Here is a 13,831-nt window from a genome sequence, read left to right as displayed (position 1 = left end):
ACGGACCTTTGATACCTCAGGCGGTACTGCATCAAAAAGAAACATTAGTGTGTAAAGGATATCACCACATGGGCTCAGGAACACTTCAGAAAAGCACTGTCAGTAACTACCGTTTGTCGCTACATCTGTGAGTGCAAGTTAAAACTCTGCTATGCAAAGCCAATGCCATTTATCAACAACACCCAGAAACACTCCCGGCTTCGCTGGACCCTCTAAGATGGACTGATGCAAAGTGGAAAAGTGTTCTGTGGTCTGACGAGTCCACATTTCAAATTGTTTTTGGAAACTAACTGTGGATGTCGCGTCCTCCAGAACAAAGAGGAAAAGAACCATCCGGATTGTTATAGGCGCAATGTTCAAAAGCCAGCATCTGTGATGGTATGGGGGTGTATTAGTGCCCAAGACATGGGTAACTTACACATCTGTGAAGGCACCATTAATGCTGAAAGGTACATACAGCTTTTGGAGCAACATATGTTGCCATCCAAGCAACGTTATCATGGACGCCCCTGCTTATTTTAGCAATACAATGCCAGGCCACGTGTTACAACAGCGTGGCTTTGTAGTAAAAGAGTGCGGGTACTAGACTGGCCTGCCTGTAGTCCAGACCTGTCTCCTTTTGAAAATGTGTGGTGCATTATGAAGCCTAACGGAGACTGTTGAACAACTTAAGCTGTACATCAAGCAAGAATGGGAAATAATTCCACCTAAAAAGCTTCAAAATTTGGTCTCCTCAGTTCCCAAACGTTTACTGAGTGTTGTTAAAAGGAAAGGCCATGTAACACAGTGGTAAAAATGCCTCTGTGCCAACTTGTTTGCGATGTGTTGCTGCCATTAAATTCTAAGTTAGTGATTATTTGCACAAAAAAAATGAAGTTTCTCACGTCGAACATTAAATATCTTGTCTTTGCAGTCTATTCAATTGAATATAAGTTGAAAAGGATTTGCAAATCATTGTATTCTGTTTTCATTTATGATTTACACAACGTGCCAACTTCACTGTTTTTTTTTGTTTTTTTTAGAAGACATGAGGGGGTTCTATTTGTCGTGGTAGTCGTGCCCTTGCAGTTTTTAATTAAAAGTCCATTGTATCAATAAATATGTCGCATCCCTGGAGCCCACGGATACCTTCATTGCCACAGCACCGACACCCTTAAATGGTTTGACCTCATAAGCGGACGTCTCTTCATTTCCCAGGCGTGCCCAGGAGTCTTTGTGCTCGCGAGACTGATAAGTCACGCCGCGGCGGCACGTCGTGCGGCGCCGAGGCATCAGCTGTCACCCCGTACATGCTGTACAAACGCCCGCCCGCAGACAGCGAAACTGTTTAAGGGCTACGAAGACAAAGAGCGAGACATGGACCTTGGCAGGTTTACGGAGGATCTTTCAAAGAGCAAGTCTGTCAGCTGTTCCAGGAATGCTTTTTTTTTTTTTTTCGCCTTGTCTCTCTCGTCTGCACCGGAGGCTGCCGGCTATGCATCGCTCTCATGCTGCGAAGTACATCCAGCAGCTTTTTTTCTTCTCGACAGCCAGTGTGATATCAAAAAACTGAATGGATTCATTGTGAGAACAATAAGGCTGCGACTCTTTGGGCAGGACACGATTCCATTGGATTCTTGGGTCCGTTTAGAATCGATTGACTCAAAATCTATACTTGTTTTTACAAACCCCGTTTCCATATGAGTTGGGAAATTGTGTTAGATGTAAATATAAACGGAATAAAATGATTTGCAAATCCTTTTCAACCCATATTCAATTGAATGTACTACAATGACAAGATATTTGATGTTCAAACTCATAAACTTTTTTTTTTTTTTGGAGAATAATAATTAACTTAGAATTTCATGGCTGCAACACGTGCCAAAGTAGTTGGGAAAGGGCATGTTCACCACTGTGTTACATGGCCTTTCCTTTTAACAACACTCAGTAAACGTTTGGGAACTAAGGAGACACATTTTAAAGCTTTTTCAGGTGGAATTATTTCCCATTCTTGCTTGATGTACAGCTTAAGTTGTTCAACAGTCCGGGGGTCTCCATTGTGCTATTTTAGGCTTCATAATGCGCCACACATTTTCAATGGGAGACAGGTCTGGACTACAGGCAGGCCAGTCTAGTACCCGAACTCTTTTACTATGAAGCCATGTTGTTGTAACACATGGCTTGGCATTGTCTTGCTGAAATAAGCAGGGGCGTCCATGATAACGTTGCATGGATGTCAACTTACATTGCTCCAAAACCTGTATGTACCTTTCAGCATTAATGGTGCCTTCACAAGTTACCCATGTCTTGGGCACCAACACACCCCCATACCATCACAGATGCTGGCTTTTCAACTTTGTGCCAAAAACAATTCGGATAGTCCTTTTCCTCTTTGTTCCGGAGGACACGACATCCACAGTTAGTTTCGAAAAACAATTTAATATGTGGACTCGTCAGACCACAGAACACTTTTCCACTTTGCATCAGTCCGTCTTAGATGAGCTCGGGCCTAGCAAAGCCGGCGGTGTTTCTGGGTGTTGTTGATAAATGCCTTTAGCTTTGCATAGTAGAGTTTTAACTTGCACTTACAGATGTAGCAACAAACTGCAGTGGTTTTCTGAAGTGTCCCTGAGCCCATGTGGTGATATCCTTTACACACTGATGTGGGTTTTTGATGCAGTACCGCCTGAGGGATTGAAGATCACAGGCATTCAATGTTGGTTTTCAGCCTTGCTACTTACGTGCAGTGATTTCTCCAGATTATCTGAACCTTTTGATGATATTATGGACTGTGGATGGTGACATTTCTAAATTCCTTGCAATAGCTAGTTGAGAAAAGTCGTTGTTAAACAATTTGCTGACACATTTCAATTAATCAATCAATCAATCAATCAATTAATTTATTGTCATTGTCATAAGAACACGTAAGTCATACATGTCAACAAGATTTTTTTTGAGATTTGTCATTTCCCAATTAGCCTGTTCACCTGTGGGATGTTCCAAATAAGTGTTTGATGAGCATTCCTCAGCTTTATCTGTCTTTTTTGCCCTTGTGCCAGCTTTTTAGAATTATGTTGCAGGCATCAAATTCCAAATGAGCTAATATCTGCAAAAAATAACTATGTTTTCCAGTTCAAAAGTTAAATATCTTGTCTTTGCAGTCTATTCAATTGAATATAGGTTGAAAATGTTTTTCAAATCATTGTATTCTGTTTTTATTTACAAATTACAACTTCACTGGTTTTGGGTTTTGCAGAATTTTCCAGTGAAGTGAATTATACCGTTTTTGGATTGAGTTGGTGTAGATTGCTATTTTATTGTCAAATTAAATGCTGTAAAAAAAAGTTGCCGCCTCTTTACAAACACTTTCATTGAGCTTTTTCATTGCGTTTGTCGTTAATATTTATATTCGACTCCTGAATTGTGGCAGCAGCTTGATGCTTAGAACGACAAAAGGTAGTTAAATAGGTCAGCTTGCCAAATGTCAAACTAGAGGCAGAATTAAAGGCCCCTGCAACGAAGGTAAGCGTTTTATCGCCATCCGTACTAATTATCATTTTTAATACGCTCGTCTCATTGCTTGTCCCTTTCAACCGGTTACCCGTTCCTTTTCCCTTTCCACACTCAGCGCCAGCAAAACAATTTGAATTTGCATATTTACATAACTACCCCGCTGATGACCTGTCATACAAAGTTCAGAGCGAATGAAATACCACCGATATCATTTGCATAAAGTCAGAAATAAGTTTTGATGTCCACACACCTTTTATTTTGGTGACTCCGTAACTGATTTCATGTGATATTATCGCACGAGTTATCAGAATAAGGACTTAATACCGTATATAGCACAGGTGTCAAACTCAAGGCCCGGGGGGTCAGATCTGGATTATTTTATCTGACCCACAAACACCTGGAAATGATATGTGTCAATAAAGTACTTCATATTTTCTCACTAAATGTAATTGATTATTTTCAGTTTGACAGAAAAAATATATGTACTGCTTGAAATCGCATACATTTTCAACTTTAATAGTATCCGATATTGCGACAAATATTACAGTATATTATATTTTCCAAACATGTTTTTTTGTCTAAATAAAAACACTTAACTTTACAGCAAACTACCCATCAAATTAATAAAAATGACAATACATTTTCAATTGTTCTTTACAGCATTATACTGTAAATTGAAAAAAAAAAACCTGCCGTATTTCCTTGAATTGCCGCCGGGTATATAATATGCGCATGCCTAGAATTACCGCCGGGTCAAACTCGTTTCGCAAAATAATTAGCGCATGCCTAGAATTACCGCCGGGTCAAACTCGTCACGTCATGAGTGACACTTCACCTTTCAAGGCATCATTTTCATAATGGAGGAGGCTAATTTCAATAATTTAAAATCGCATAAAGGGAAGAAGATAAAGAGCTATTCAGTAGGATTTAAGGTAATTGCAATTGTTATTATTAATATTGTGTTAGTTTGTAGTGGTTGAGAGCTGACTTTTTGTTGTTGGAGTTGCGCCTTTCAAAGCGCTTTATTTTGAAGAAATGTTTTATTAATATAGCTGCGTGTGTCAAATATTTGATGCAGTTGTACGAGTAACATTTCAGAAACAAATCATGAGCTAAGAAAACCTGCTAACAGGCGGTAATAATGTTATTTTAATTGCCTTTTCAGACTCAAACAAAAAGAACTCCCGGGATGATTCATTGTGCTTTAAATTTTATTGTGGCATTAAGCGATGTCATGATGGTATCCTTACATCACACTCAAATTTATAAGCGCATGCCTAAATTTACCGCATGCCTTTGGTAAGCGCTGGAGTGAGAAGAGGTTTTAAATTAATTACCGCCCCGGCGCTAATTCAAGGAAATACAGTACTGTTTCTTGCATTGAAATTATGTTGACTGAGCTACCAGTTTTTGACTGTGAAATCTACATTTGTTGTTTTTTAACAGTGTATTACTGTAAATGGAAAGACGGTACATTTGTTTTTACGGTAGACAAACTGGCAGCTAAATTGCCAGAATAAAAAATAAAAAAATTCTACTGTATTTCCATTAACAGTATAATATAGTAAAAACAATGTAAATGCCAGTTTTTTTACGTAAATAGGACAGCAGAAGAGTAATCAGGCCCATCCGTACTATTTCTCCTGGAAGCTGCAGTTCCAGTCTGAGGCTCGCTGAAACAAATAAAGCTTGTTCTCCGATCATTCCTCGTTGGCTTCTTCTGAGCTGCCAGTTTTTGACTGTAAAATCTACATTTGTTTGTTTTTTAACAGTGTATTACTGTAAGTGGAAAGACGGTACATATGTTTTTACGGTAGACAAACTGGCAGCTAAATTGCCAGAATAAAAAATAAAAAAATTCTACTGTTTTTCCATTAACAGTATAATATAGTAAAAACAATGTAAATGCCAGTTTTTTTTACGTAAATAGGACAGCAGAAGAGTAATCAGGCCCATCCGTACTATTTCTCCTGGAAGCTGCAGTTCCAGTCTGAGGCTCGCTGAAACAAATAAAGCTTGTTCTCCGACCATTCCTCGTTGGCTTCTTCTGAGCTGCCAGTTTTTGACTGTAAAATCTACATTTGTTTGTTTTTTAACAGTGTATTACTGTAAGTGGAAAGACGGTACATTTGTTTTTAAGGTAGACAAACTGGCAGCTAAGTTGCCGGAATAAAAAATAAAAAAATTCTACTGTTTTTCCATTAACAGTATAATATAGTAAAAACAATGTAAATGCCAGATTTTTTTCGTAAAGAGGACAGCAGAAGAGTTATCAGGCCCATCCGTACTATTTCTCCTGGAAGCTGCAGTTCCAGTCTGAGGCTCGCTGAAACAAATAAAGCTTGTTCTCCGACCGATCCTCGTTGGCGTCTTCTTGGCTCATCACCCATCACACGACCAACAAATATACGACAACTGTTTATTTATTTTGCACGGCAGCAGCAGCTAAATCTGCGTTTAAGACAAATCAATCGTGAAATGGAATAAGACGTTACAGTATTCGGGGTTAGCCTCCAACAACTATAGTGAGCTCACCATCTGTTGCAAACCTGACTTTCATAATCGCATGCAAACATTTACCTGCATGCTAACCAGACAATACAGTAGCCGCCATTCTACTATGGCTTCCATCGCCGGCGTCACTGCGACTGTTTATTCAAGTGCGAGTGACGGAAGGGTAAATCCATCCCTTCCCCTGCCACTCTGTACTCCTTTGTCCCCGAAGATCCAATCCTCCTCTCTTACCTGCCGTCACCAGATGGCTCACCACCTGCCTCGGCAATCTACAAAGGCTGCAATTACCCTTCATGTCCGACAAAGGGAGACTCACACTTCAACAAATAGGAGATGCACACATAGACATGAGTCGCCCAATTAAACGGAATACACAAAAAAGTAGCCGGTAAGCCACTATAATCACACATTTGCATACCGGCTTTTATATTCTGCACGGGAAAGAAATGGAAAGGAATAAAACAAACGCTTAGGGAGATTAAGCAGATTCCTTTACACTTAGAAATTGCTGGGCATGAAACAATATAAGAAAACGCTTACCTGTTTAAACAAACGTTATACTTTTTATCCAGATCATTTAAAAATGCATTTTTTTTCCTAATAATCTCACATTTTGACTCCGACAAGTGCAGTCTCAGGGGTGTGTCCCAATTTGCATACACACCAAAGAGGTACCGATGGTTAGAGGCAGTGGGATTTGTTGGCTCTCCAAGCCATTACACCTTAATGACGGTTATTATCTCGTCGAACCGGGATGTTAGTAACTGCATTATATATTTTTCTTTTTTCCCCCATAACAACACACAATGGATTATGCGTGTGTGCGTCTCAGTGTCTGCAGGCGCTTCCCTGTTGCTGCCGATAATTGCAGGGTTGCTGACAGTTGTGATGAACAACAGCTACTTTTACCACAGCGTTGCCTTGAAATGTCTACCGCTCAAAGTAGAACGGCACACAACTGGCGCAATTTGTTTGTGTGACGAGACCACGCGACGGCACAGGTAGGGATGAGCCGATCGATTGGCCACCGATCAGTATCGGCCATCCATCCATCCATCCATTTTCTACCGCTTATTCCCTTCGGGGTTGCGGGGGGCGCTGGAGCCCAACGTTCCCTCTAAGGTGCGCGCCTGCGCAATTGCGCACTGCTCAAGCGTCCTCTGCGCACAGCAAATATATGCCGAGCACTAGGGATGGGCGATACCACACTTTTAGGATTCGATACGATACCGCTACTTTTTCTTGCATTTTCATAGATACAGTGAAAAATATTATTACTATTGTTATTATTTAAAGGCCTACTGAAACCCACTACTACCGACCACCCAGTCTGATAGTTTATATATCAATGATGAAATCTTAACATTGAAACACATGCCAATACGGCCGGGTTAACTTATAAAGTGCAATTTTAAAATTCCCGCCACACTTCCGGTTGAAAAACTCCTTTGGATATGATTTATGCGCGTGACGTCACAAAATCCACGGAAGTGGTTGGACCCCATCGACCCGAAACAAAAACCTCTTGTTTTCTTCGACAAAATTCCACAGTATTCTGGACATCTGTGTTGGTGAATCTTTTGCAATTTGTTTAATGAACAATGGAGGCTGCAAAGAAGAACGTTGTAGGTGGGATCGATCGGTGTATTAGCGGCTAAGTACAATACTTACAGCAACACAACAAGGACTACTTACTACGCCTAGCCGATGCTTGCCGCCAAACCCACGGATGAAGTCCTTCATCACGCCGTCGATCGCTGGAACGCAGGTGAGCACGGCTGTTGATGGGAAGATGAGGGCTGGCTGGCGTAGGTGGAGCGCTAATGTTTTTATCATAGTTCTGTGAGGTCCGGTTGCTAAGTTGCTAAATTAGCCTTAGCGTCGTTAGCAACAGCATTGTCAAGCCTTACCAGGCTGAGAATGTTTAACCGTGTAGTTACATGTACATGGTTTAATAGTATTGTTGATCTTCTGTCTATCCCCTAGTCAGGGGTTTATTTCTTTTGTTTCTATCTTCATTTGAGAACGATGCTATCACGTTAGCTCAGTAGCTAAGTGTGTCACCGATGTATTGTCGTGGAGATAAAAGTCACTTTAAATGTCCATTTCGCGTGCTCGACTCTCATTTTCAAGAGGATATAGTATCCGAGGTGGTTTAAAATACAAATCCGTGAGCCACAATAGAAAAAGGAGAGAGTGTGGAATCCAATGAGCCAGCTTGTACCTAAGTTACGGTCAGAGCGAAAAAAGATACGTCCATCACTGCCTCTCAAGTCCTTCACTGTAACGTTCCTCATCTACGAATCTTTCATCCTCGCTCAAATTAATGGGGTAATCGTCGCGTTGTCGCTCCGAATCTCTCGCTCCATTGTAAACAACGGGGAATTGTGAGGAATACTAGCTCCTGTGACGTCACGCTACTTCCGGTACAGGCAAGGCTTTTTTTATCAGCGAGCAAAAGTTGCGAACTTTATCGTCCATTTTCTCTACTAAATCCTTTCAGCAAAAATATGGCAATATCGCGAAATGATCAAGTATGACACATAGAATGGATCTGCTATTCCCGTTTAAATTTTAAAAAATCATTTCAGTAGGCCTTTAAGACAAATCACAAGACAAATACAGACCACTTATACCACATTTATTATGGTCAATATATAATACAAGTAAAATTAAAATAAATAACATAAATATGAAAAATAAATTCAATATAAACAAAAATATACGCATTTTCACTTTTCTTATTTCTCGAAAAAAAAAGTCTTGGTAGAAAAAGCTTAAAAAAACATTTATTCATAACAATGTTATGTTTCAAACCTCTTTGTGGAAGTAGACTTATAACACTTCTTTGAAGCAAAGTCAATAATTTCCTTATCACAATAAACTAGGATTTCCTTGTCCTATAAATCTGCATACGAAAGACAGTTCCCTGAGAAAATGAACTTGGAAAAATGATCTACAAAAATGTCTGACACCATCACACCGAGATATGTCGTCACACGTCACACTTTACTGAAATCTCTGCTTGCTGTTCAGGAAAAGTAACAACGCTGTCGGCTGGCTGTGTGTGTGTTGCACGTTGACGACGCTCATTCGCTGTCTCCTGTGACGTGACTGGGCCAGCTCTATACTCTGCCAGGTACAGGGATGTCCCAGCACATAGTAAGTTAAGTAAGTAATCAAAAACATCTGAAAGTGATGCTTGCACCCCCCACACGCCGTTTTTTGGTTTATATCGATACTTTTTTCAGAAAAGTGATGCCAAATGAGTAGCGTGTGAGTATCGATATATCGATACCACAGAATCGATACGCACATCCCTACCGAGCACCAAATCAAATCCCATCTGAATTCTAAACAAAATTAACACATTTATTCTGTGTAATTTTGCAATGCAACTCTGAGTGACAGTGACAACAAGCGGCCCTAACTGTGTTCGTCAACACCGTTCAATTATTGTAACGTCTATCGAGATGCTTCGAGGACAGGAATTATATCGATCACTTTATTGAGCAAAACTGTTTATATTCGGCCATAACCACACCAAAAACATGAGTAAAAAAACTTCTATCTCGAAAAACTAGTCATTTTCTGCCGTACAAACCAGGCCAAAACCAACTTGTCATCTGTCGCCAACACGCATACCACTAAGCCACTGGTGCATTTATGACCACACAAAAAGTCGGACAACTCAAACACCACATAAAGTTACACTATGACTCCTCAGTCATACGTGTGCTTATTCTACTGTCATTTATTATTAATTTATTTATATTAATCATGGAATGCTGTTACTAGAGAAAGTTACAGGAATGCACACTTCATCCTATGCTTACATTTCATTGTGCAACATGAGGATGTTTAAGAGGAACTAAATGTGATCTCTGAAAGGGGTACAAATGATTTCCAAAGCTGGACCCCCACCCAGACATACTGTACAATACTAATCCATAGCTTATGAAAAACAAGATTTCTTTTATTTTCATTACAAGTGGGCCAAATGACTGATATTACAAAATAATCTCATGAAAATGACATTTGAGTGTTATTATAAAAGATTGGTTTGAGACAGGTGTGCTGCTGGTATTGCCACGTGTGATGTTGCTCACATGAGCTCCACGAATGCTCAGTGAGTTTTTGTGTTTGCTCAGACACATGAACAATTAGAGGGAACAATGCTGGAGCCTATCTAGTTTTTTTTTTTTAAGTACACTATATGGCCAAAAGTGTTTGGCCACTCATCCAATTGATGAGAATCAGGTGTAATAATCACTTGGCCCGGCCACAGGTAGGGATGATACTCGAAACCGGTTTTCCCGGTTGTTCGATAAGAAAAGAACCGAGTCCTCGGACTCGAATCCCTTTTTAAAAACCGGTACCCGTTATCGAGACCACTATAGTAAAGAAAAAGGGTTGGTTCTATATTCGAACCCCTCGGAACGAATCCCGTCCCGACCAGAAATGCTCCGTGTGACATCACAAGAAATCAGTCACGTATCTCGGTCATTAAGCGCAGATAGCGAAGGCAGGAAAAAAATGGACGGGAAAAAGTGCTCCAAGGTGTAATAAAGTTCAAAACAAAAAGTATAATCCAATGAATAACTTTACTGGGAGATTTGAGCAGACTACAAACACATGACGAACACTTTTACGACCAACCGGAAACATAGCAACGCACCTCCTTTACGGCAGCTATCGCAACGTTCTTATAGCAACCGCAGCACATACATATATGACATGATCTCCCTTTTTCAACTTTTGTTTTTCTTTCCTTGTAAACAAAACAAAATCACACTGTATATGTGTTGTCTGTCTAATTATAAATAATGCAGACGAGGCGTATTGGCTGAGTTCTTGACGTTTACTTTCACGGGTGACGACATGCAACAACACTTTTCGGGGCTACCGCGCATGCTCGTCACTCCCGTTGCATGATGGGTAGTGTAGTTGTTATATTCCCTAGCTCATAACAGCTTTCCCCCTATAAAGAAATAATGTTAACTCAATAAAGTGTATTTCTTTTTTTAGCTTTAACTTTTCATTTTTTTAGCATTGTAACCACATTTGCAAACAACTTTTCTATTCATAGAATTTTCTTTCAATAAAGAAATAAAGTGCAAAAATGTCAAAGCATCATAACAAACAGTTATGTCAAATAGCAGCAGAATTGCACTTTTTGGAGAGCTGTATTATTTCCAGTTTTGTGCCCAAGGGACTGATTTTATTTAACACTAGTATTATTTATACACCTATAGTGATCACAGAGACAGGTTGTTTTTGTGTTACCTTATATATTTGTTTTTCTGAAAAATCCCACTTAATTTACTTTGGGTAACAACAGTCAATATTTTTTTTTTTTTTTTTAGGGGGGCAACAGTCAATATTTATTTATTTTTTAGATTAAATTGTTTTCTTATATAATAAAAGTGAGCTTTTGTTAAACCAAATATTGTGTGTTTTTTTCCATATACAACAACCTATCTGGACTCGATAAGAGAATCGATAAGGAATCGGTTCGATAAGAGGATTCGATAATAGACTCAAACTCGATCATTTCTTATCAAACATCATCCCTAGCCACAGGTGTATAAAATCAAGCACTTAGGCATGGAGACTGTTTCTACAAACATTTGTGTAAGAATGGGCCGCTCTCAGGAGCTCAGTGATTTCCAGCGTGGAACTGTCATAGGATGCCACCTGTGCAACAAATCCGGTCGTGAAATTTCCTCCCCGATATTCGGCTTTATTATAAGAAAAGTGAAGAGTTTAGGAACAACAGCAACTCAGCCACGGAGTGGTAGGCCACGTAAACTGACAGAGAGGGGTCAGCGGATGCTGAAGCGCATAGTGCAAAGAGGTCGGCGACTTTCTGCACAGTCAGTTGCTACAGAGCTCCAAATTTCATGTGACCTTCCAATTGGCCCACGTACAGTACGCAGAGAGCTTCATGAAATGGGTTTCATCTAAGCCGGGGGTCGGCAACCCGCGGCTCTAGAGCCGCATGCGGCTCTTTAGCGCCGCCCTAGTGGCTCTCTGGAGATTTTTCAAAAATGTAAGAAGAATGGAAAAAGATGAGGGGAAAAAATGTATTTTTTTGTTTTAGTATGGTTTCTGTAGGAGGACAAACATGACACAAACCTCCCTAATTGTTATAAATCACACTGTTTATATTAAATATGCTTCACTCATTCGAGTATTTGGCGAGCGCCGTTTTTTCCTACTTATTTTGGCGGTCCTTGAACTCACCGTATAGTTTGTTTACATGTATAAATTTCTCCGACTTTCTAGGACATGTTTTATGCCACTTCTTTTTCTGTCTCATTTTGTCCACCACACTTTTAACGTCGTGCGTGAGTGCACAAAGGTGAGTTTTGTTGATGTTATTGACTTGTGTGGAGTGCTAATCAGACATATTTAGTCACTGCATGACTGCAAGCTAATCGATGCTAACATGCTATTTAGGCTAGCTATATGTACATATTGCATCATTATGCCTCATTTGTAGCTATATTTGAGCTCATTTAGTTTCCTTTAAGTCCTCTTAATTAAATTTATATCTCATGACACATGTAATATGGCTTTTAATTTTTTGCGGCTCCAGACAGATTTTTTTTTTGTATTTTTGGTCCAATATGGCTCTTTCAACATTTTGGGTTGCCGACCCCTGATCTAAGCCATACATCACCAGGTCCAATGCAAAGCGTGGGATGCAGTGGTGTAAAGCAGTGGTTCCCAACCACCGGGCCGCGGCCCGGTACCGGTCCGTGGATCGATTGGTACAGGGCCGCACAAGAAAGAAAAAAATAAAAATAAATAAGAAAAAAAAAATTGTATTTTTATTTTTTATTTTAAATCAGCATAAAAAACACAAGATACACTTACAATTAGTGCACCAACCCAAAAATACTCCCCCCCCATTTACAGTCATTCACACTCATTCGCACAAAAGGGTTGTTTCTTTCTGTTATTAATATTTTTGGTTCCTACATTATATATCAATATATATGCATACATGCCGTCGGTTCAGTATTTATTGGTAACCTGCGTTGGAAACACGAAACACACACACACACAGGTCACAACTTTCGGGCGGAGTGATATCTGCTCCTTCTCATTCAAACGTCCGAAGGAAGAGGAAGTAACAAACATTCATTCATATGAAAATAATAATAAATTAAATTACATTAACAAAAACGTTTTATCACAAAATAATAATAATGCACAACTCCACATACCTGCGTTGGAAACACGAAACACACACACACACAGGTCACAACTTTCGGGCGGAGTGAAATCTGCTCCTGTGTGAGGTAAATACCACGTGTAAATACTACCAAACAATTCACACAGTCGACGCTCTACTTCTAAATAAACGAAATTGTGCATAAAAATTACTTTAAACACATCACTTGTACACACAACATTATTGGGTTAACTTTTAAAGTATCTAGGACGTTTAGGAAGAATATTTACAATATGAAGAAACACGGAGCATTGAAGAACTATTACCTTCTCATTCAAACGTCCGAAGGAAGAGGAAGTAAAACAATCGAAAAAACAGCAAAGACACTTCCTGCACCGGACATCCGGTTCTTCAAAATAAAAGCGATACTTCAAAATAAAATATAACACCCTGTCTAGTTCATAATATAGCGCAACAACATCACACTATTACACAGAGATAGAGTCCGTAAGCACACATGATTGTATTTTTTTATGAAAAAAAACAAAACAAACAAAACAAAACAAAAAAACATAACGGAGACCCCCGGACTGTTGAACAACTTAAGCTGTACATCAAGCAAGAATGGGAAAGAATTCCTCC

General features: G+C 39.6%; 1 long non-coding RNA gene across 1 annotated transcript in view; it reads right to left on the bottom strand.

Moving 5' to 3' along the window:
- Positions 1-13,523, bottom strand: part of LOC133663949 (uncharacterized) — a 69,519-nt gene extending 55,996 nt beyond the window's left edge. The window contains exon 1 of the long non-coding RNA XR_009828438.1: positions 13,048-13,523. This is a non-coding gene — a long non-coding RNA (uncharacterized LOC133663949). The remainder of the gene's footprint in view (positions 1-13,047) is intronic.
- Positions 13,524-13,831: the final 308 nt, after the last annotated feature.

Source organism: Entelurus aequoreus, linkage group LG13 (assembly GCF_033978785.1).
Source record: "Entelurus aequoreus isolate RoL-2023_Sb linkage group LG13, RoL_Eaeq_v1.1, whole genome shotgun sequence".
NCBI classification, from domain to species: domain Eukaryota; kingdom Metazoa; phylum Chordata; class Actinopteri; order Syngnathiformes; family Syngnathidae; genus Entelurus; species Entelurus aequoreus.
This window is presented reverse-complemented; position numbering and strand designations above follow the sequence as displayed.